General features: G+C 38.2%; 1 long non-coding RNA gene across 1 annotated transcript in view; it reads left to right on the plus strand.

Moving 5' to 3' along the window:
- Positions 1–23,732, plus strand: part of LOC148116468 (uncharacterized) — a 74,456-nt gene extending 50,724 nt beyond the window's left edge. Inside the window, exons 2-4 of the long non-coding RNA XR_015729571.1 lie at positions 16,609–16,674; positions 19,709–19,824; positions 23,401–23,732. This is a non-coding gene — a long non-coding RNA (uncharacterized LOC148116468). The remainder of the gene's footprint in view (positions 1–16,608; positions 16,675–19,708; positions 19,825–23,400) is intronic.
- Positions 23,733–23,995: the final 263 nt, after the last annotated feature.

Below are 23,995 nucleotides of genomic sequence, written 5' to 3' on the forward strand. Positions count from 1 at the left end.
TTTAACATTATAATTCTACATATGATTTGTTGTCCAGTTTATTGTTTTGTCAGCCCTTCAAGGTAGTCAAAACAGGAAACCAAAACCATTACTGCTAACACTACATTTATTGTAAGGCTACAGCAACAGAATCTTGCAAGTATGAAAGCATTTCTCCCCACTTTTAATTTTACTTTCCAAAAAAAGTAGTGATAGTCCATTCTAAAATGCTTCTCATGCCCTGTTTCCTTCTATGGGCTAAGATATCTCTTGTCTGACCATTGTCTAGAGTGCAACTCTTCCCATTGGCTCCAAAGGTTATTATCATAGCCCATTAAAAGTCTATATAGAATTACAGTCTGCAAATTACCAACAGCATAAACTGTGAAAAGACTTGACATTTTAAAGTAATTGCAACATACATTTTCCAAATAAACTTTATTCCGCATGAATGAAGGTGAATATAAGTGTCCCAGGAGAATGTTGCAGGATCCAATCTGGGTCAGTGACCTGGACCAGAGGTTTTGTCTTCCAAGCTTTCAGGCTCATGCTGGAGCCCATCCTCAGGGAACTTCACTGTGTTCTTTATTCTTCATTCATTTTTAAGGCTGGTTTTGGCAGATAGTTAATTAAAAAGTACTACTACAAAACTTTACTTATGACACAGACTTGGATGCCACTGAGTTCCAAGTAACTCATAAGGGAAAGCCAACTCCCTTCAGGGATACGTTAGTTCAAAATGAGTAGTGGGGAGGCATGCATGTGAAGATCTGGTTTTTCTCCCACATTTTCTCATCCCAAAGGATGAGGCCAGTGGTGAAATGTAAAATTTGTTGCTACTGGTTCTGTGGGCGTGGCTTGGTGGGCGTGGCTTGGTGGGGGGAGTCATGTGACTGGGTGGACATGGCCAACTTTTTTTTTTACTTTTTTAAAACATTTTTTTTACTACCGGTTTGGGCACATAGGTAGTAATAAAATGCTTTTTAAAAAGTAAAAAAAAAGGTTCTGATGATCACAGCTGTGCCATGCGATCATCAGAGCCTTTTTTTTTCTAGTTTTTCAAAGCATTTTATTACTACTACATTTTTATTTACTACTGGTTCACCCAAACCAGTAATTTTTATCACTACCAATTCGCCCGAACTGGAGCAAATCGGTAGCATTTCACTCCTGGATGAGGCCCAAAATAATAGATGGGTTGCTTCCACCTGCAGCAGGCAGTCCTGAAGGAAGCAAGGTCCCACATTAAACATGCTTGATATTTGCAGACGACACTAAACTGACAGGAATAGCCAACACTCCAGAAGACAAGCTTAGGATCCAAAAAGATCTTCACAGACTTGAACAATGGACCCTATCGAACAAAATGAAATTAAATGTGGAGAAAAGCAAAGTTTTACACCTGGGTCAAAAAATCCAAATGTACAAGTACAGATTAGGCAAAACCTGGCTCGAAAACAGTAACTGTGAGAAGGACCTTGGAGTATTAGTGGACAATCACCTCAACATGAGTCAGCAGTGTTCAGCAGCAGCCAAAAAAGCTAATATAATCCTTGGTTGTATAAACAGAGGCATAGAATCAAACTCAAGTGAAGTATTTATAAAGCCTTAGAAAGACCACAACTGGAATACTGCATCCAGTCTTAGTCACCACATTACAAAAAAGTTGTTGAGACTTTGGAAAAAGTGCAAAGAGGACCAACTAAGATGATTAAAGGCCTGGAGGCTAAAACATATAAAGAACGATTGGAGGATTTGGGTTTGGCTAGTTTAGAGAAAAGAAGGACTGGGGAGACATGATAGCAGTATTTCAGTATTTGAGAGGCTGCCACAAAGAAGAGGGGGACAATTTTTTTTCCAAAGCACCAGAGGGCAAGACAAGAAACAATGAATGGAAACTAATCAAGGAGAGAAGCAACCTGGAACTGAGGAGAAACTTCCTAACAGTTAAGTCAATTAACCAATGGAATAGCTTGCCTTCAGACATTGTGGGTGCTTCATCACTGGAGGTTTTTAAGAAGAGACTGCACAGTCACTTGTCTGAAATTGTATAGGATCTCCTGCTTGAGCAGGGGGCTGGACTAGAAGATCTCCAAGGTCCCTTCCAGCTCAATGCTGATTCTGATATAACAAACATTTTGGATTGAATCCAGAAGTCTATTGGCTACTTCTCCAGTGTATCTCCTACAGATTTTTCTGATTCTATTCTGCTGAAATTACTCTACCCTGCCTCTCATCTGTAAATCAGTATGAAGATATTTTTGTATAAGATGCAGCACCTTCCAGGCAGCATCTTCTAAAGCAAATTGCAGTAATCTAATGTAATTACAACAATAATGTGATTCTTGCAAAGGAATATTTTCTTTATAGTGTGCATACAGACATATCCTTTTCCTTTCTATCTTCTTTAATCACCTCAGTTTTTCATACAATTTATTATGAGATATTGACATAAAAGTTAACTTTAAAAAGAAGGAAAGAAAAACATACAGTTGGCTTTTGCTGTGATAATTGCAATGTAGCGTTTGGATTGTAATGGAGGTAAAGGTGAGTAACTCTGTGGGAGTTGGGGAAGGTGGGGGAGATCCTTCAAATCTACATGCACCCTTTCCTAAAATATTAAACTGAATCACTGCAGGATTAGTTATAATGATCTTATTCTTGGAATTATTATGATTAAATTGGGTATATTTAACTAAGCAATGATAAATTAAAAGCACAGTGGAAATCTGGGTGGGTGTGAACAGATGAGTAATCTTAATTAGAAATATAATATGCCCATTATTCTGTGCTGCAGATGAACTTTTATATTATAAATGATAGAGATAAAGGCTTTTTGTGCAGTGTATTTCCATGTTGACTAGAGATAAAAGTGAAATGAAAAGGGTAAAGAATGCATGGGTAATTAATTTCAAGATGCAACATCAAATATCCCACGTAAGTATAATACTCAGTTTATGAATATCAGAGAAAAAGTTTACTGCTTAGTTAATCAAAGAAAAAAGCATAACTATATTGAACTGGGATCATTTTAAGAAGTTGACTGTCATCAAGGATTTTTTAAAAAGAATATATGGCAGAGTATATAAAAACAGGTAAGACATTTTTATTTCATTTATTCTTATAATTTTCAGGGAGTTTTAAATAGAGAGAAGCTCAAAGAATAATGATAAAATAGAGAAAAATCACATGAACTTTTGCATTTATGAAGATTGTCTGCCTCAGAAGAGAAGATTCATTGGGCCATCCATATGGAAGTTGAAGTCATAAACATGTGGAGGTTCTCATAGAATTTTATCTGAGTACAAAGTGTTGCCAGTTTGATCATTAAGATGTAACCTTCTTGCTGTTAACCCAAGCATAAATAATGCAACATATTTTGACTTTAATAATCAACCTTTTTTTTCTCCATACAACAGAAATTTTGTTGTGCCTTAAAGAACGTTCTATGATTTACAGTAGGCTATAGACCACCATAGTTTTTATTTATTTATTTATTTACCATTGCGATTTATATGCCACCTTTCTCCCTGGGGACTCAAGGTGGCTTACAAAATGACAAATTCCAATACAAATCACAATGAAATAAAATTAAAATCAGCAACCCTATTAAAACAGTTTAAAATTATGACAGTGTACCCCCAAACGGATCAGTTGAGTTGATGGAAGAGCCACGTCTTCAGCTCGCAATGGAAGAAAAGAAGGTCGGGGGCTGTCCTGAGCTCAGTGGGCAATCCATTCCAGAGGGTCAGGGCTCCCACAGAGAACGCCCTCCTCCTGGGGGCTGTCAGCTGACATTGTTTGGCCGACGGCACCTTGAGGAGGCCGACCCTGTGAGAGCGCACAGGACGATGGGAGAGCGCCTGGAGATGGTCCTGCAAGTACCCCGGGCCTAAGCCATGAAGGGCTTTATAGATAAGCACCAGCACCTTGAAATGTATCCGGAGCGCCACTGGCAGCCAGTGCAGCTCACGCAGGAGAGGTGTTACATGGGAGTATCTAGACACCCCCGTAACTACCCGCACGGCTGCGTTCTGGACTAGCTGGAGCCTCCAGATGCATCCCAAGGGCAGCCCCATGTAGAGGGTGTTACAGTAGTCCAACCTAGAGGTAACGAGGGCATGAGTGACCGTGGCGAGGGCATCTTGGTCTAGAAAAGGGTGCAACTGGCACACAAGACGCACCTGTGCGAAGGCCTCCCTGGTTACAGCTGTCAGATGGTCATCTAAGGACAGCCGAGAATCCAGGAGGACAGCCAAGTTGTGGACCCTATCAGAGGGAGCAAGGGTTTCTCCCCCGATCATTAAAGATGGAACCTCCAGATCCCAGGATGCCGGCATCCATAGCCACTCAGTCTTGGAAGGGTTGAGTCTAAGTCTGTTCCTCCCCATCCAAACCTGCACCGCTTCCAGGCAGCGGGACATCATGAAAAGGGCATCCCTAGGGTGGTCAGGGGTGGAGATGTAAAGCTGGGTATCATCAGCATATTGATGATACCTCACCCCAAAACCATGAATGATATCACCCAGTGGTTTCATGTAGATGTTAAAGAGCAGAGGGGAGAGAACCAATCCCTGAGGCACCCCACAAGTGCGAGGCCTCTGGGAGGATCCCTGACCCCCCGCCCAAACAGACTGCAGGCGACCAGAGAGATAGGATGAGAACCACTGTAAAACAGTGCCTCCTAACCTCATTCCCCTGAGCCGCTGCAGGTCGATGGTATCGAAAGCCGCTGAGAGGTCAAGAAGGACCAGGATGGAGGTAAAACTCCCATCCCTGGCCCGCCAGAGATCATTTACTAGGGCGACCAATGCTGTTTTCGTGCTGTGGCCACGCCTGAAACCAGATTGGTAAGGATCGAGGTAGTCTGTTTCCTCCAGGAATTGAGGGAATTGCTGCGCCACTACGGACTCAACAACCTTCACTAAAAAGCGAAGGTTGGAGACTGGATGGTAGTTGTTAAGAACGTCAGGGTCCAGGTTAGGCTTCTTAAGGAGGGGTCGAACCATTGCCTCTTTGAGTGCAGTGGGGAAGACCCCTTCCTTTAACGAAGCATTGACAACAGCCTGGATCCAGTCTCCAGTCACCTCTCTGGCTGCCGAAACTAGCCAGGAGGGACAAGGGTCCAATAAACACGTAGAGGACCCCAGCCTACCTATAATCCTGTCCACGTCATCCAGCGAAACAGGCTCAAACTCAACCCAGATGTCTCCACCAAGACTAGCCCCCATCATCTCAATGGACTCTGTCCAGTTGGAGTCCAACCTGGTCTGAATCTGAGTGATTTTATCTTGCAGAAACTGTGCAAAATCCTCAGCACGGCCCTGCAAGGGGTCCTCTCTCACTCCCTGATTAAGGAGGGAGTGGGTCACTCTAAACAGGGCTGCTGGGTGGTTTTCTGCAGATGCAATGAGAGTGGCGAAATAGTTATGTTTCGCCACTTCCATCGCCACAAGGTAAGACCTAATATGGTTCTTAGTTGTGTTCGGTCGGATTCGGATCGGGAGGGTCTCCAACCACCCTCCAGGCATCTTTTCCGATGCTTCATTTCCCTGAGCTCTGTGGTGAACCAAGGAGCCGCCCGGGATCTGCGTCAGATCAGAGGCTGCAAAGGCGTGATTCGATCCAGGGCCCCCACCGCAGCTTGTTCCCAGGCCGCGACAAGAGCCTCGGATGAATTGTGGGCTAAGGAGGCGGGAAATGACCCAAGCTCCATCAGGAACCTTTTGGGTTCCATCAGGCGTCTGGGGTGGAACCATCTTACCGGTTCTGTACCCCTGCAACAGGGGATGGGAGTGGGAAAGTCAAGCCAAAGGAGGGAATGATCGGTCCATGACAGACAGTCGATAGATAAAGTCCCTTCCCCACGATCATTTATCCACTGTCCAGAGAGAAAGATCAGGTCGAGTGTGTGTCCTCCAATATGAGTTGGGCCCTAACAATCTGAGTTAGGTCCATGGCGGTCATGGCAGTCATGAACTCCTGCACCAACTCAGATGTCTCACCAGCCGATGGCAGGTTGAAATCTCCCACAACCAAAAGGTTGGGGAGTTCTACCGCCAGTTCGGCTAAGACATCTAGTAGTGCGGGCAGGGCTGAGGCCATGCAGCTGGGGGAGAGGTACGTGATCAACAGCCCTGACTGAACTCCAGGGTCCCATTTCAAAAGGAGGGAGTCACACCCGTCTAACTTATCATAGAACATAGTTATGTAGATTATTGATTGAACATTTTATTGTTTTTTGTTTTAAATTTCTGTGCACTGCGCAGAGTCAACACTATGAAGTGGAAGGCTATTAATTATTTAGATAAATAAAAATCAGTTATATAGAGAAAAACAAGGATTATTACACTAGTCCTTGGGTAATCCTAATATATTCTAGCTTTAAATTTCATGTCAATGGTTCCAAACAAGTGGCCTGCAGATCACTGGTTATTGAAGAACCTACTGCAACCTATTCTTGGTCCTGTGAATGTGTGTGTGTGTGAGTGTGTGTGTGTGTGTGTCTGCATCTATATATATCTATGTATCCAACATTTTGGGTGATTGCCATAATTTAGAAAGTTTTCCTCCCCCACACCCCAATTTTTGCAAGTAGCAACATTAATATCTCTTGAAAGCAGTTGATTTCAGGCAATTTGATTATTTTGTTTATGTAATTAGTTGTTTAGTTGTTTATTTATAACTTACAATAATGTCACCTGGAAGAGTCACATATGCCATGGAATCTTATGCACTACACAGCTTGCTGTCTTGCTAAATTGTATTTAAAAAGATATAATGATGTGCTAATGACCCATATAAAGAAAAAAAGTCTGACAACCATTGCCAGATTATTTATTTATTTATTTATTTGTTTGTTTGTTTATTTATTTATTTATTTATTTATTTATTTATTTATTTATTTATTTATTTATTTAATTACAATTCTATACCTTTCTATTACACCCATGTTTCATTTTGCACAATGATACTTTGTTTGCTGACCTCTCTTCTGAATCCCCATATCTTCTCAAATCTCCTCTGGAGGTTTTCCATCACTCCAGTTCAGTTATGGAAAATGTGTGTCTGGGATATAGGTAACAAAACAACTGGAAATCATGCTATTTATTTAAAAATGCTATTCCATGGTTTGAATAGGGTTTTTTTTGGGGGGGGCTGTTCTAAGTCTTTGATTATGTGGTTTTGATATTTCTAAAATTCTAGGATTCTAGGATAACATAGCAATAAGGAATCACTTATTGCAATCCTTCATTCATAAGTAAGCAACATAACCTTCAATAATCTCTGTAACAAGTGACTTTCATTTCCCAGTGGAATCTTGGTGATCATAGCATAGGAAATAAAAAAAAATTAAAAATCGCTATTAGTTTATAGTTGTTGTTGTTAGTTGCGAAGTCACGTCTGACCCATCGCGACCCCATGAACAATGTTCCTCCAGGCTTTCCTGTCCTCTACCATCCTCTGGAGTCCATTTAAGCACACGCCGACTGCTTCAGTGACTCCTTCCAGCCACCTCGTTCTCTGTCGTCCCCTTCTTCTTTTGCCCTCAATCTTTCCCAGCATTAGGCTCTTCTCCAGTGAGTCCTTCCTTCTCATTAGGTGGCCAAAGTATTTGAGTTATTAGTTTATAGTAGTTTACTCCTAAACCCTTCTTTCATTTCTTTGCATTATTTCTTCATTCGGAATCAAGTTCTAGGCTCCGTTTATAGAGAAATCCCACCTTACCCTTTGGGCTATATTTGTATATCAATAAAATCCCCAAAGGAAAAAAGAAATGATATCATAATTATTGACTGCTGATTTTAGAAGTAATTTCTTTAAGGAGACTGACACCGTGCCCCAGCTGAGGTGGGTGACTGTCAGTTTTTCTCCCAGTTTCCAACAAATGCTGTGATAAATAACATTCAACCTATTTTTTCTTTTCAATTTAGCAAATTCAAGTTACTTCTTGAACTGCAATTTCTTCTCTTGTACACCCACCATGTCATCTCCTGAATGTACACCTGCCAGCTAATTACCATGCTGTTAACCCGAGTGACACTGATGTCAGACCTTTTCACTGCAGCTCTTAACAGAGATTGCATTTTGCTCACCAGGCACAACTATTTCTACGTAAGAAAGCTAAACATTTTTGAATCCTTTCTTTCTGCTTCCTTTGCTGCTAAACCCAAGTTCTTCTGACTAAATTAAGGTCATGCTTATTATCTCTAGAGTCTATGGCAACATTAAGAACATACTGCTGGAAAACCAGTTCACTCATTCAGTATGTGAACAAATAAGGCATTACGACTCAAACATCACAGGACAAATTTTGAGGTTCTTTCAAACTAAATGTTCTTCTGTGAAAATAATTCATACACCTTGCAAGGACAAATGTCTGATCAAGTGATCTGTAACTATGAGGCTTTTTCAGACATTTTAACAATTATCCAATGATTGTACAAATAGATGTTTTGCGATGTTAACATGTTATATAAAGAATCATTCAGCCAGCCAGCCAGCCAGCCAGCCAAACTGAAGAACATAGTTTTCGGTATAGAATATTCTGATCTCCAGGTAGATGATGTTCCAAAGAGAAGATGCCATTACTGAAAAATTGTTTTCCTGGGTTCTACCTGATGGCACTTAATAGATGCGACCCTTAACATCTCTCTCCTGCTTGATCTGATAGGACAGGTAGCCACAGATGGTGAGAGGTGATCCCTCAGATAATCTGGCCCCATGTTATGCACTACTAGCAACTGGAACATTGTTATATCTTAATATTTGTCAGAGTGGCAATCAGCCCCGTTACCTTCCTGGGGTAATTGCCTGAGTTAGAGGTGAATCGTGGCATTTTCCTTGTGTATATTTTTGCAAGAAAATAAACCCGGAGATATATTTTCTAAGAAAAACTCATTTATTTGTTATAAAGAAAATAAAACATCCCACTAGTCTAATTAGTTACATCTTGGCAACGTTCCTGCCGGACCTCTCTTGGCAGGAGAACAAAGGAAAGTTTAGAAGAAAGTGAAGGAATGTAGACATGTGCAGTTAGCTTACTGATAAGAAACTTGGCAAGCCACGGTAAGTCTGAAAGTCCAAAAATAATAGCTCATCTGATAAATACAAAAACGCAGTGACAATATTGTCCTACCTGTTGTAATGTCAGTAAGCAAGAAATCTGAAGTCTTGAAAAGAGGATAAGAAACATATTCTATAAATGTATAATGATGATGTGGAGGAAGAAGCCCAAGAAGAACCACCTACTGTATTTTTTGGAGTATAAAACGCACTGGAGTATAAGACGCACCTTAGTTTTTGGGGAGGAAAATAAGAAAAAAGCTGATTGGCAGGTGGATTGGCCTCCTAGAATACCCCCAATCAGCTGTTCCCAGAGGTGAATTTTAGCAATAGGTTCCTTGGTTGTGAGCTCTGTGCCTTGCTTTTTTTTTTTTTTTTGCTTTTTTTTCTGCCTCTGAAACGTCTGAAACACCATTTCAGAAAAAACTTTTTTTTTCCTGACTTCCGGTTTGCTGCTTGTCCCCGCTGGACACTCCTTCGGGATCGTCGAACCCACTGCCTGTAAGAGCCGCCTTTTTCAGCGGAATGGCGGCTGGAAAAAACTCCGTTTCCATTAGGAAACGGAGATAGAGCCGGCTGGGGTGGGTAGAGTCCTCTGCCTAATCCCAAAAGTTTTTTATTTACTTTTGGGAGGGAGCAGAAGAGACTCCCCGTATCCCCAGCTGATGCTCCGGGCTCTGGGAAATCTCTGCTACACGCAGAGCTAGGGGGCAAAAGCAAGCCTGTAAATCTGTCAAATAAATTAATTAAAGAAGATATGAGCTGGACCTCTGATCCTGAAGTGCAAGTATTCTTTTTATTCTATTTTGCCTAAGAAGTGAAGTGAAGGGAAAAAAGTTTTTTTTAAAATGGCGATTGCTGCTGCGGCTTGAAGAGAGGCTGAAAGGGAAACTCCTTCCATTTTTAATTACAAAGTAGTGGAATGAATACTTTTGGCTGTAACTGAAGGAAAAATCTCACTCTCATTTCGGGTTTTTTTTTTTTTTTTTTCTTTCTCTTTGAGGATCTGATATTGATCTTGGTTGGAAAAAAGTTTTTTTTTCTCTCTTTTCCAGTAAATTTTGTCTGCGTGGAAAAATGGCACTGAGACTTATAAAACTAGACAAACAGGCAGTGGGGGGGGGGATTCCCCCATTAATAAATTACATCAACAAGTTTTAACTCTCCAGTCACAGAAACCTGACTTTAATATAATAGAATTTCTTCTTGAGGAGATTGTAAGAAGGGATGAGATTGTGAATCAGCAACTTGAAAAATTTAAGTTGGAAATCAAAGAAATTGGTGAATTGGTGAAATCTAAGTTTGGCTTTCTGGATCGAAAGATTTTAAAAGTAGCTAATGGCTTAGCAGACTTTATGACTCAGTTGGAAGCAAATACTAACTCTAAAATGAAAGAAACTGAGGAGAATTTGGATGACAAGATCCAAAAAATTAAAAAGGATTTGGCAAACATTCAGGATAATAGTTCAGAAGACAAACTTAAAATGGAGGTTGATCAAAAGACTGTTATTGAAGAAAATGTACAACAGAGGATTGAAAGAGAAGTTTTAATGATCCAATACAATTTTACAGAATATGCAATTAGACTGAGAGGTTTGCAGGAAGATGACAGAGATGATTTAAGGAAGATATCTTCTGAAATTCTGGCTGGGATTTTAAAGGTTCAACCTGATGAAGTGTTTTGCAGGATTGACAGAATTTATAGAATAAACTCCTGGTTGGCAAAACAAAGGCAATTGCCTAGAGATGTGGTGATTTATTTTACAGACAAAGAAATTAGAAATAATATTGTCCAGAATTCTTATGATTCTGCTTTGCAATTTCGTGGAAGAAAGATTTGGATTTTTAAGGAACTCCCACCCAAGATGTTAATGGAGAGGAAGAAATTTGGTTTTCTAGTGAATGAGTTAAAAAAAAGGAATATTCTATTTAGGTGGGACGTCCCAGTTGGTTTAATATTGAGACACCAAGGAGTAAGATACCAACTGGATACTGTCGAAAAAGCGGAAGAATTTTATCAAAAAATTTTTTTAAAAAAATTAACATCTTTAGGCATAACACAGGACAAGCAAAAGGAGTTGGAAATAAAGGGAAAACATCAAATTACAGAGGCTGTGGTAGATAAACTGTCTTTGGACTCCTTGGATACCCCAGCTGGACTGTCTATAAATTTGAGAGCAGTGTCATCTGATTCTAATGTGATTAACTATCAACTTACAAACAAGTGCGTAAATCAACCAGTTGATATACAAGTGAAGGAAAAGACATATGGGATAATAAAACAAAACCAACAAGATCAATTTACAAAGCAGAATGACAACCGATCAGCTGATACACAACTTGTAGGAAGGAAATCTGCATGGAAATGCAACCCGCAAAAGAAAAAGAAAAGAAACAGATTTCATAGAAATAGTAGTTTCTAAATCAAGCAACAGTGAAGCCAGGGATTTTAAAAAAATAAATGAACATGTGAAAAGATATTGGAGGTGAATTATCGTTTAATACTATCTTGAGGAAAGTGGCAGATCTCTGCAATGCCGTGATTTTGGGATGTGGAAAGAGCCTTACATTGTTGGATTTGAACTATATATTTTGGATTTCTTTTACCGATAAATATATTATATCTATTTTGAGTTACAAGGCAAGAGAGTCATGTTGGGGCATGCAGAAGATCTGGCTGTTACCCACAAAGATGATGGGGATTTATAATCCTGATGAAAACCACAATTACAACTATATGGAATATAATTATAATGTCACTCGGGTGGTTGTTTTTATTTTTATATATACATGAGGATATTTATTATTGATGGGGGCAGAAGATGACTGAAGATTTTGAATAAACTGTTGCACCAGGATGCTATGTTACCCTATTATGGATGATGGATTTAACAATCTAGTGGAAAGACATCAAAGAAGATACTAAATGAATTATAAATTTAAAGTTATTGTCTTTTTTTATAAAATGGAATGTATATATAGACATATGTATATTTTAGTAGAGTGGGCAGTGGATTATATTTAGAATTGTAGTGCATGGTAATCTTGCAGGAAACTGGGTTGAAATAGGCTAGTTTAGTGATTGATTAGTTTAAGAAAAAGGATTTTTAAGACATATTTTGGGGAGTGGAAGAATCGGATAGAACTGAACAAATGTTAAATTTGGAGAAGGCTGCTTTGAAATGTTAAATTAATATATATAATATATATAAAAGTAAAGGTTATGTTGTTGTAATAATAATAATATTTTACAAGTTTGGGGGAGGAGAAAAAGGGTAGATTGTGAAAAGCGGAGAAAAGCGGAGTTATAAGAATACTTTGCTAAGGGTCAGTACTTTGAGGAGTGAGTAAGGGCATGGTAAAATATTATGTAATTAATTATGAATTAGCTTATTGTTGTGAAGAAGAAGTCACAGGGGGGGATGGGTGGTGAGGGGGGTTAGGGAAGAAGGGAGGAAAAGGGGGAAAAACTTGTATTTGAAAAACTTTTTCAATAAAAAAAAACAAAAAACTTTTTTTTCCTGCCTCTGAAAGCCTCCAAAACAGAGCTTCAGAAAAAAAGCCTCTGAAGCTCTGTTTGGGGACTTCTTTTCTGAAGCTTCATTTCTGATGTTTTTTTCAGCCTCTGAAACCTCTGTTTGAGAAGCTGGGCAGGGCTACATTTGGAGTATAAAACGCACCCAGATTTTCACCCTCTTTTTGGGGGGAAAAAGCTGTGTCTTATACTCCAAAAAAAATATGGTACTTTCTAAATGACAAAACAATGCCATAGATATTGACTCAGAAAAAAGTCCTTACTGAGAATATCAACAGAAGATCAACTCTACCACTCTCTAAAATACAGAATATTTCATGATATTATTACATGATTTTGATGTAGTGATTTTATGCCTCTTCTCAGCCCATTTAAAAAATAAATATGTCCCAAGTCTGAAATATAAGTAGTTATCTTTACAGTGCTGGGAGGCTACCTTGCGTGATATGGTTGTGAGAATCAGGGCCCCAGATTTGCTCTGACTTCTCTGCTATTCAAAATACCACAGGTCCTCTATCAATGGCTCTTGGTCTGCCCTGATCATTCTTGATAACTTCTTGATGATACATGAGCCTTCCTTAGACAGTTACCTGTTCACATGGAAGATTCAAATTGAGTAGAGTATGGAGCAAAGGTTTATTTGGTTGGTTGCTTTGTTATTTGTTATCAAATTTCTATACCACAAATCTCCCCTGCATGACTCTGAGTGGTTTCATTTAAAGATTGCTTTGTCTCTGACTCTGTACATTCAGCAGGCACTCTGAAAGAAAATTGTAATGTTCTTCTTTTCCTTTTCCTTCTTCTTTCTCTTTTACTGCTTTGGGTATCAAGGGAGGTACAACGTTCATTCAGATTCTTGCCTTTCAGGCACTCTCAGCTATTGTTATTTAATAATGTTGTAGTCTGTCTTTGATGTTGTCTCTCCATCTTCTTCTGGGTCTGCCTCAGGTTCTTTGACCTTCTCCTCTTTTTGTATATGCCTTGTACAGTATGTTCAGCATTATGTGCTATTTGGGGGATTACATGTTATAAGGATCTCAATATTTAGGTTCTAATGTACGGAAATGGAATGCGGTGGCTCAGTGACTAAGATGCTGAGCTTGTCGAACAAAAGGTCAACAGTTCAGCGGTTCAAATCAGTAGTGCTGCGGAACAGGGTGAGCTCCCGTTACGTGTCCCATCTTCTGCCAACCTAGCAGTTCAAAAGCACATAAAAAATGCAAGTAGAAAAATAGGGACCACCTTTGGTGGCAAGGTTACAGTGTTCCATGTGCCTTTGGCGTTTAGTCACGCCGGCCACATGACGACAGAGACGTCTTCAGACAGTGCTGGCTCTTCGGCTTTGAAATGAAGATGAGCACCATCCCCTAAAGTCGGAACAACTAGCACATATGTGCGAGGGGACCTTTACCTCAATGTACAGAAATATAATTCCAAAATGAAGGCATGGAATCAGAGAGAGTACGGAATGAAGTCAGCATGTGTGGCCAAGGGCTGTATCCAGTGTCAAATTTTCATAGAGCTGGATGAATGTCTGGAAAATAGCATAAAACTCCTTTTATTTTAGCAAGTTTTTCATCTAGTGAGGATGCTTTCAGTTAATTAAGCACCTGGCTTTGAGCTGATTTTCATCTAGTAATCAACGATTGCCTTTTATTTTTGTTGTTTTTATGTCTGCTACTGAAGCTTTTGTTTGTTTATTCTTTTGAAAAATGTTCTTGTAAGCCATCTGAAGAAACAATTTTAGGGGTAAGAGAAATCAAAGGACAGGATATAAATCTTTGCAATATCAAAGAAAAAATGTATTTTTCACTGTAGGAAGTATCTAGTCATTCCCTGCTTTAGCAACGTTTATGGTCTGCTTGTATTAATGTTTCAATTGTTAATTGTATTTATTGAAAACCACATAAAAAGATTCAATTCAGTCATTTTGAATTTATGATTTTGATTTCTTTGGAAAATATCCCAAACCCAATTGTTGTTTCAATTGAATAACTTATAATGTAATTAATATATATCATTTTGAAAATACAGAATTATATCACATTATTTAAAATTCAGTGCATGATTACTGCATTCATTTCTACTTGTCCCTAAACTCCGTTTAGTCTGTCACACAAAAAGTGTTGTGAAAATATAGAACACTATATGGCAGAGTGAGAATTCACTGTAGTACCCAGCAATCCAAACATCTGGAAAGCAGGTACCTACATGAACAATTCAAGCATAATGGGTGCCTACAAACATTTGTTACAAGATATCTGTGCAACATGGTGGGAGAGAAAGGAAGAAACAAGGTAAAAGACCAACCACATGGCACACCCTACCATACATATATCAAAAACATTTTGGAAACTGTAGAATTGCAGCTTCCGATATCTACAAGTGGACATCGCACACTGCCCAGATACAAGGACAAATTATGCATTGTAAAGATCATTCAGAGGTCAGAGATACTTCCAATGTAATTTACCAAATCCCATGCAAGGATTGCCCCTATGACTATGTAGGAAGCTAACCACCAGATTGCAAGAATACCAGTGAGTGGTCAGATGAGGAGACTCCAACTCAATAAATAAGGACATACATTCAATTTTGCAGCTACTAAGATTGTTGGATGAGCAGGCACAAAAACACCCAGGGAAATGATTGGAGCCTGAGTGGCGCAGCAGACTAATGCTACTGTTAAAGGTAGTATTTAGCTTCCAGCTGCCTGCAATTACTGCGAGTTCAATTCTCACCAGGCTCAAGGTCGACTCAGCCTTCCATTCTTTCTAAGGTAGGTAAAATGAGGACCCGGTTTGTGGGGGCAATAAGCTGACTTTGTATAAAATATACAAAAATATGAAGGCTATTGCTTAACGCATTGTAAGCCACCCTGAGTCTCCGGAGAAGGGCAGCATATAAATAAATAAATAAATAAATAAATAAATAAATAAATAAATAAATAAATAAATAAATAAATAAATAAATAAATAAATAAAGCATGGGAAACAGTCAGTCAACCAACAGGAGTGCTGATTTATCACTAGCTTATGAAATACTTAGAAGGCAAGGGCTGGGCACAAACAAATGTGTTAAGCCAATAATTTAAGAGCCAGTCATCAACACAACCCAATCAACATACCACATACAAAAGGCTCCATATAATTATTACACACAGAACAGCACACACTCTGCTAGAGAAAAGTTCCCTGAAGATGAGCAACACTGCGAGTCCAAAAGTTCAGAAGACAAAACCCCTGGTGACTGACTCTGATTGGATCAATTCAGTCTACTGAATTCACAACACCTCATAGGCTTGCTTTCTCTTATTATATAAGCCATAACATTGGTATCAGGATGCTGTTCTTCCTTAAAAAGGTTAAAAGATACAGCCATTTTAGTAACAGTATGAGCAAATTGACATGTGTTTTTCCCCCTCACACCAAATATGCGTTAATATAACTCTTATGTTATGTATTTTAAATTGCATTGCCAATTCCTATTTTTTAGATTTATAGATTGTGACAGAATCTTTATTATGTTTCAATTGCTTTGTGTTATGGTTTTTCCCAAATGCCAGGATCTTCTGGAATCATGTCAAGTTCTTATTTCTGAGCTCCAGGGCATCATATGCTTTTTCTGTGTTATATCTATATGTCTATTGGTTATTCAGCTCTTATTCTTAAAAATGCACATTATATCCTGTCTTTATCTCAAAATTGCAATAAGTAAAACAGATATATTCATTTCAAGAAAACTGCTTTGAGTTTAGTACAGTCTGAGAAAACTTTCATTTCTACTACTAAGGATGAACTTTCGGCAAGAATGAAAAAGTGCTCAAATTTACAGAGCTGCCAATCCAATATTATTCTTTCACTAATTAAGGAAATAAGCAATACACTTTTGGAAAATTAAAAGGAAACTTACTTTAACAATACAGGTCCCACTTGGGTAAATAACTAAGGTTTGCTATTTATCTTCTAAAACTCCCTGGAATATTTTCTTGATCTCACACACAAAACCTAATGTTGTTTTCTATTAAGTATTTCTCATCTATGAAAAAATGCTGCCGGACGGTTCTCAGGGGCTGATAACCAGTTTGAACAAAGGTAATTGATTATCCCATAACAGTACAGCTAAAATGTGAACTGAAAGAAATATAAGCAAATAAAGCTACTATGATCCAGCTGTTATTAACTAATAACTGTGAACTTGACTTTAGTTATAGGACAGAAATACACAGATCATAAGAGAAAAACATGAAAAATGAGGAAAGCATTGTTACATTTTAAGATTTATAACAGGAATTTGGCATTCATTCCAGAATCACTCAGAATCTGGAATTCTAGTATTCTTATTTTTTTATTTCCAAACTATTTTCTATCATAAAGCCTCCTGATTCCTCCCTGGATGACCTAGCTTTATAGTTATATTGAAGAATACTATAAATTCACTGGAGTTTGCATTAGCCATTGGCAGGGGTGAAATCCAGCAGGTTCTGACAGGTTCTGGAGAACCGGTAGCGGAAATTTTGAGCAGTTTGGAGAATCGGTAGTGGAAATTTTGAGTAGTTCAGAGAACTGGCAAATACCACCTCTGGCTGGCACCAGAGTGGGGAGGGAATGGAGATTTTGCAATATCCTTTCCCCAGGAGTGGGGAGGAAATGGAGATTTTGCAGTATCCTTCCCCTGCCACTCCCACCAAGCTACACCACTCCCACCAAGCCATGCCCACAGAACTGGTAGTAAAAAAATTTGGATTTCACCACTGGCCATTGGCTATTATTTGTAAGCGCCAACCACAATTCATTAAATGAAAATAATTTTATTTACATTCATTGTCACAGATTAATGCCAATGTGATTAAATCATTCTGAGTCTTTTTCCTTTAAGAAGAACAATAATGTGCTTTGGGATATATTTTTTATTTAGCAAAACCCCTAGAAAACCAGATTTATTTGACAGCATCCAAATTATAAAAAATAATGGAGACATTGCATTAAATATTGTAGTATGTATTGGTTACTTTTTGTGATTCTTATCTGTCACATTTTGAGTTCAGTACTTTTAATGCTACAGGGAGGAATGGGTGTAAAGAACCTCAAAGGTGACCTTGGAGAAGGAACGTGAAAGTTAACAAAACATAATTTAAGCTGGGGAAAGAAGAGAACATTTAGGTGAGGGAAAAAAACTTGAAACTGTCTCTGTCTTAAACTGTCTTTGGCAGAAAAGAAAGGGATAGAGAGAAAATGCTATCAAATTTTCAAGGTTCTGCTGCTATATTCTATGTCAGTGTTTCTTAAACATTTTGCTGTCAAGATTCCTTCCCACTTTTAAAAATTATGGAGTATTGCAAAATAACTTTTTTTATATATTTAGCACACTACAATTTAAATTGACACATTGGTAGAACATATATATATATATATATATATATATATATATATATATATATATATATATATATATATATATATATATATATATATATATATATATATGTTTTCTGAGGTTTTCGCGGGTATTTGTATGGAGGTTTTTGGTTATTCGGGTTTTCTCCTGCGTAAAATTGGAAGTGTCTTGGTGACATTTCGACGAAGTCTCATTCGTCATCTTCAGGCTGGTGTTTTCGGCTTCGTGCTTCTAGGAGTAATGTGAGATCGCAGCCACTAGCAGTTAAAAGGAAGAAACAGCTGCGATCTCACATTACTCCTAGAAGCACGAAGCCGAAAACACCAGCCTGAAGATGACGAATGAGACTTCGTCGAAATGTCACCAAGACACTTCCAATTTTACGCATATACACATACATACATACACACACACACACACACACACACACACATATATATAATAGATAGATAGATAGATAGATAGATAGATATAATATATATATAGTCATATAATGATAGTAATATGAACCACAAGATATTAACATAAACAGCCCACTTTTCATGAAAAACACCCATGTTTTTTTAAAAGAACACAAAAAAATGATAGCACTTATGTTTATCTTTTTGCAAATATTTTCAATATTTGGCAAATAGTTTTAATAAGACTCTGAGAGATCTATGGAGATTCTCAGTCATCCAGGTTACATTTGTCAAAAGGCATCTTTGAAGTTTGAAAAACTTTCTTTGTTTTTCCTTGAAGGTGTTTCACTTCTCGCCCAAGAGTTGAAGAAGCTTCTTGGATGAGAAGCAAAACATCTTCAAGGAAAAACAAAGAAAATCCAGTTGCCTCTTGAAAAAGCACCTTTGGGAAGAATCTCTGACAGGATTTAGTGGTCCCCTCCCCCGGTGGTTCTTGGATCACACTTTAAGAAACACTGACATATATTACCAAAGCAAAGATCCACTGTTTCTTATGGAGTCTGTTTCTTGACTTGACCGACTATAAAGGGCTGACATGGGTGCTTGTAGATGTTTCAGAACAAAAGTATAACTTGTTCTAATTAGTGGAGTGATTTCAGGCCACAAAAACTTTTTACTCCTCATCTCAGTAGACCAGGTGGCTAAAAAAAGTTATCCAGAAACTAGGCTCTGATAATTATTAATTGCTCTATGGCCTTGTCCTGACAGCCCATCTTCAACCCTATCTCTGATTTAAACTGAACTTTTACTTACCGTTTGATCCCACATTTCCCAGTTCTTATTTATACTTTTGAGTCCTCATAGTTCTTGCAGAGATTTCCACATGGCTTACTTTTATATATACATTAAGTGGATACATTATGTGTATGTGGACACATGTGTCCACATACCAAGTGGCAGTAAAGGGTGAAATTTGTAAATTGAGTAAAAAAGAATTAAATGTGGCTTCTTAATAAAAAGCAATTCATTAAATCATGAACAATTATAGTAGGTATAATCAATCTGTAGATATCACAGCTCTTCTGCCACATGTGGGAAATTAGATCCTTTTCTATTGCCTCTAGACATCTCCAAATTTAACCACAAAAGTTTAGTATTAAAACCAATTTTCAGTGGAATATTTGTCTGTCTTTTTTGCCTCCAGAAAGTGCAGAATGTATCTTGCAGCTAGGACTTTCCATAACTTCATGGATTATTTATATTATATTGCTCATTTTAATTTGCATATGGTTTACATTGTACCTGTTTCATTTATGATGACTTGCACTAGTATTACTGTCACTGAATTGGATGGATGGACGGATGGACGGATGGACGGATGGACGGATGGACGGATGGACAGACAGACAGACAGACAGACCTCTTCCCTTCTTACTCCTGTGGGTGGTATGTATTTTTCTCAATCTCAGGTCCTCTACCAGAGACCTGGAGTTTGAGAGTTTTGTATCTTAGCTGTTCCTAGCACTGTGCTCTTCAGGCAGAAAGTTCTGATGTTGTTCCTGGGACCTACTGGAGCAATTCTCACAGTTTAGGAATCATAATCCTAAATATTGTTGCTATTATTAGGATCATTTTGGCCTTTGCTTTCCACATCCTCTCTAGCTCCTCCTTCAGCCCCTAATTCTTCTCCAGCTTCTTATACTCCTTTTTCCTGATGTTGCTATTATTTGGCAGCTATATCTATCATCGCCACTTGTTATTACCTTGTCTGTTCCCACAATGTCTGACTGACTGGCCAGTACCTATAGGCCACCTGGATTTAGAAGCCCTACAGCATCTGAATCCTATTATTCATCACAACCTTTTGTGGAGTGTCCCATCTAGACTTTGGAGCATCTAGTCCATTCGCTGTATAGATGTTCCAGGTACTTGGTTGTGCTGTTCAGTGTATGCAGTTTCTGCCTGCATCTCTGCATCTCTCTCTGTGGTTTTTTCCCATCTCTCTCTCTTTCTCTGTCACCTATTTATGGTCACATTTTACACAATTTGTGTATGATGCAAGATCACATTAACATATATACACATTTTCTAGAAAATCAATAGAATTAAAAATGTTTCAGGTTGTAAAACATTATAAATACAAATAGAATCCTAAAAAAGATCTAAATACTTAAAACTAATTAGCTAAATTATAAACTACTTTATGAATAGCATGCTAAGTTGCCATGGAGAGCCCTGGTTAATAGAGTGGATTAAATCCCCAAATAGTAGAACATCAATATTGCAAGCAGCCAACCTAGTTATGGGCTCATAGATTGTTACGATACAAAGACACAAAAGAGTATAAAAACTTAAAAGGACACATTATAAGATGAAGTTCTATAAAAAATATGGAACTCCATGATGAAAATAATCAGTCCAACAATTTCACATTAGCGTTTCCTGTAAATGGTTTTCATATTGGGCATAATTATACTAGGAAAAGTTTAATTATATATGCAAACAGTCCCCATGAATAGATTAAAGCCAGAATACCCCAGAATTAGCAAACCCCAGAATACCATGGCTGATGTACCTACAAATTGCTGAAAAAAATTAAATGTGGTTTCAAAAATAAGAGAGGAAAATTAAGAAAAATTTGAATTTGAAATATTGATATAGAATCAAGACCATTAGACCATATATATACAGTACAGTAAATTTCTACATAAATATGATATAGATAACAGAATAATAGAGTTGGAAGAGACCTTGGAGTCTTCTAGTCCAAACTCTTGCTCAAACAGGAAATCCTGTAACATTTCAGACAAATGGTTGTCCAATCTCTTCTTAAAAACTTCCAGTATTGGAGCACTTCCAATTTCTGGAGGCAAGTCATTCCAATGAGTTATTGTTCTAACTGTCAGAAATTTTCTCCTTAGTTCTAGGTTGATTCTCTCCTTGATTGCTTCTTGTCCTGCCTTCAGGTGCTTTTGAGAATAGATAGTCCTCCTCTTCTTTGTAGCAGCCCCTTTGATATTGGAACACTACTATCATGTCACCCCTAATCTTTCTTTTTATTAAACTAAAGATAACCAATTCATGCAACTGTTTTTCATATGTTTTAGCCTTCAGACCCCTAATTAATTAATAATTAATTTTGATTTTATTTTAAACTAGGATGTCTTGAATTATCTAGGACCAGAATGTTTAGTATATTTTAATTGGTTTTTTATTATTAACGTTTGTATTACATGTATTTTTATCGTTCGCTGTTCACCGCCCTGAGTCCCTTAGGAATAGGGCGGTATATAAATTTAATAAATAAATAAATAAATAAATAAATAAATAAATAATTTTTGTTGCTCTTCTCTGTACTCTTTCAAGAACACTTGCAGAATTCCAAGTGTGGTCTTACTAAGGCATTATGAAGTGTTTTTTATCATTTCACCTGATCTTGATTCTATCCCTCTGTTAATGCAACCTAGGATTGTGTTGCTTTTTTGGCGGCTGCACACACTGCTGTGTCATATTTAAATGATTGTCCACTAGGATTCCAAAATCCCTCTCACAGTTACTACTAGGTACCACCTATTCTATACCTTTTCATTTGGTTTTTCACTTGCCATTCAAAGTGAAATGTTGTTGAAATGACTGAAATTTGCAAGCAAAAAGGCATGCAAATATGATGGGTTGTATAGAAATTTGATAAACAAATAAAACCATTGAGGTCCCCTGGAGTTGGGTGGACTATACATATATGTTCATGCCAGAGGTGGATTTTTTTTTTAAAAAAAATTTGATTTATATGCCGCCCTTCTCTGGAGACTCAGGGCGGCTTACAATGTGTTAAGCAATTTCAGCAGGTTCTGACCAGTTCTGGAGAACCGGTAGTGGAAATTTTGAGTAGTTCGGAGAACCGGTAGTAAAAATTCTGACTGGCCCCGCCCCCATCTATTCACTGCCTCCCAAGTCCCGGCTGATTGGGAGGAAATGGGGATTTTGCAGTAACCTTTCCCTGGAGTGGGGAGGGAATGGAGGTTTTACAGTATCCTTCCCCTGCCACGCCCACCAAGCCATGCCCACCAAGCCATACCCTGCCCACCAAGCCGAGGTGATGCAGTGGTTAGAGTGCAGTACTGCAGCTACTTCAGCTGACTGCTAGTTCAGCAGATCAGCGGATCAAATCTCGCCGGCTCAGGGTTGACTCAGCCTTCCATCCTCCCGAGGTGGGTAAAATGAGGACCCAGATTGTTGGGGGCAATATGCTATTTAGTATACTGTCTATTGGTGTAAGCTGCCCAGAGTCCTCGGAGAATGGGAGGCATAGAAATATGACTAATAATAAATAAATAAATAAAGAGCCACACCCACAGAACCGGTAGTAAAAAAATTTCAAACCCACCACTGGTTCATGCATATGTAGATACATGCACAATAATACTAGTCTGCCTCAATGCTTCCCTTCATGCAGCAGAAATGAACTGCGTACCTCAGGATATCGAGTTCATCTGCAGACATATCCACTCCATTCTGATGCTTCACTTTGCATGTCAGAAGAGAAGTTTCAAATGTGAGGCTGATTTAACTTGACATCAGTTAAAGGCCTTGCTTCAAAGGCAGCAACTTCTCTACATATGCTACACTTCTGCAGAAGCCACTGGATTTTTTTTTTTTTTTTACAAGCAAAACAAAATAGTGTGATCATTCTGCCCCACTGCTTACAACCAGGAGGAGGGAAGTCAATTTTCTTTGTGAGTTTGCTTCAAGGCAATATTTTCCCTTAGAGCTTCATGAAACTGAAACCCCCTTTTGAACCTCTAAACATCCCTACAAAATGTCACCTTCTTCCAATTATATTATGTTTTTCTTAGCCTGCAACAGTGTACAGTGTTGCTCCACACACACACCTTTCTCTTTTAGTCTTGAACACTTGAAGAATTATTCACCTAAATAGGTGAGGAGATAGTATCTATGGCTAAAATTGTGTTTAAATAATCTTTTAAAGATTAATTCTGATGCATTTTCTTTCCTTGTCCTTAGGAATTGTTTTAATGATCCTGTCGTTTGAAAATCCTAGCGGCTGACCTCAGAGCGATATGGATTATTCCTTTCTTATGTTAATTTCACAATATATGCAGCTTGAATATTCAGGAGGAATGTAGGCAGAATATTTGAAGTGTGTTTCACTTATAGCACCTCAAGTAGTTACAAGAGAAAATATATTTTCAACTGGCTGTCCTCGAAATATGTATATAGGCAATATCTAAAGGTTCTTTAAATAAATTGTTGTGTACAAAAACAGAGGAGTGCTTGCACATCATACATAATGGTATGTCTATGTTGAACATTAAAATTCTGCAATTATACCTCAACCTGATATGAATTTTCAGTGTTTTTAGATTTTTTATGCTTTCAGATTTATAGCACATACTGTATATTTTTTCAATTGTCAGGTCCCAGCCAAGAGACAAGACAGTGAGATCCGATTGAATACAATCCAATCCCTTATTTGCTTACACCAAATAGATAGTGTCTTGCCAAGCTAAAGCTATAACATTCTAAGATATAAGATATGTCCTGAGATATTCTAGGATGTGGTTACCGTGAATGTCTTCCTTCCTTGTCCATCCAGCTT

Source organism: Pantherophis guttatus, chromosome 1, assembly GCF_059756535.1.
Source record: "Pantherophis guttatus breed Tessera chromosome 1, ASM5975653v1, whole genome shotgun sequence".
Classification (NCBI taxonomy): Eukaryota; Metazoa; Chordata; class Lepidosauria; order Squamata; family Colubridae; genus Pantherophis; species Pantherophis guttatus.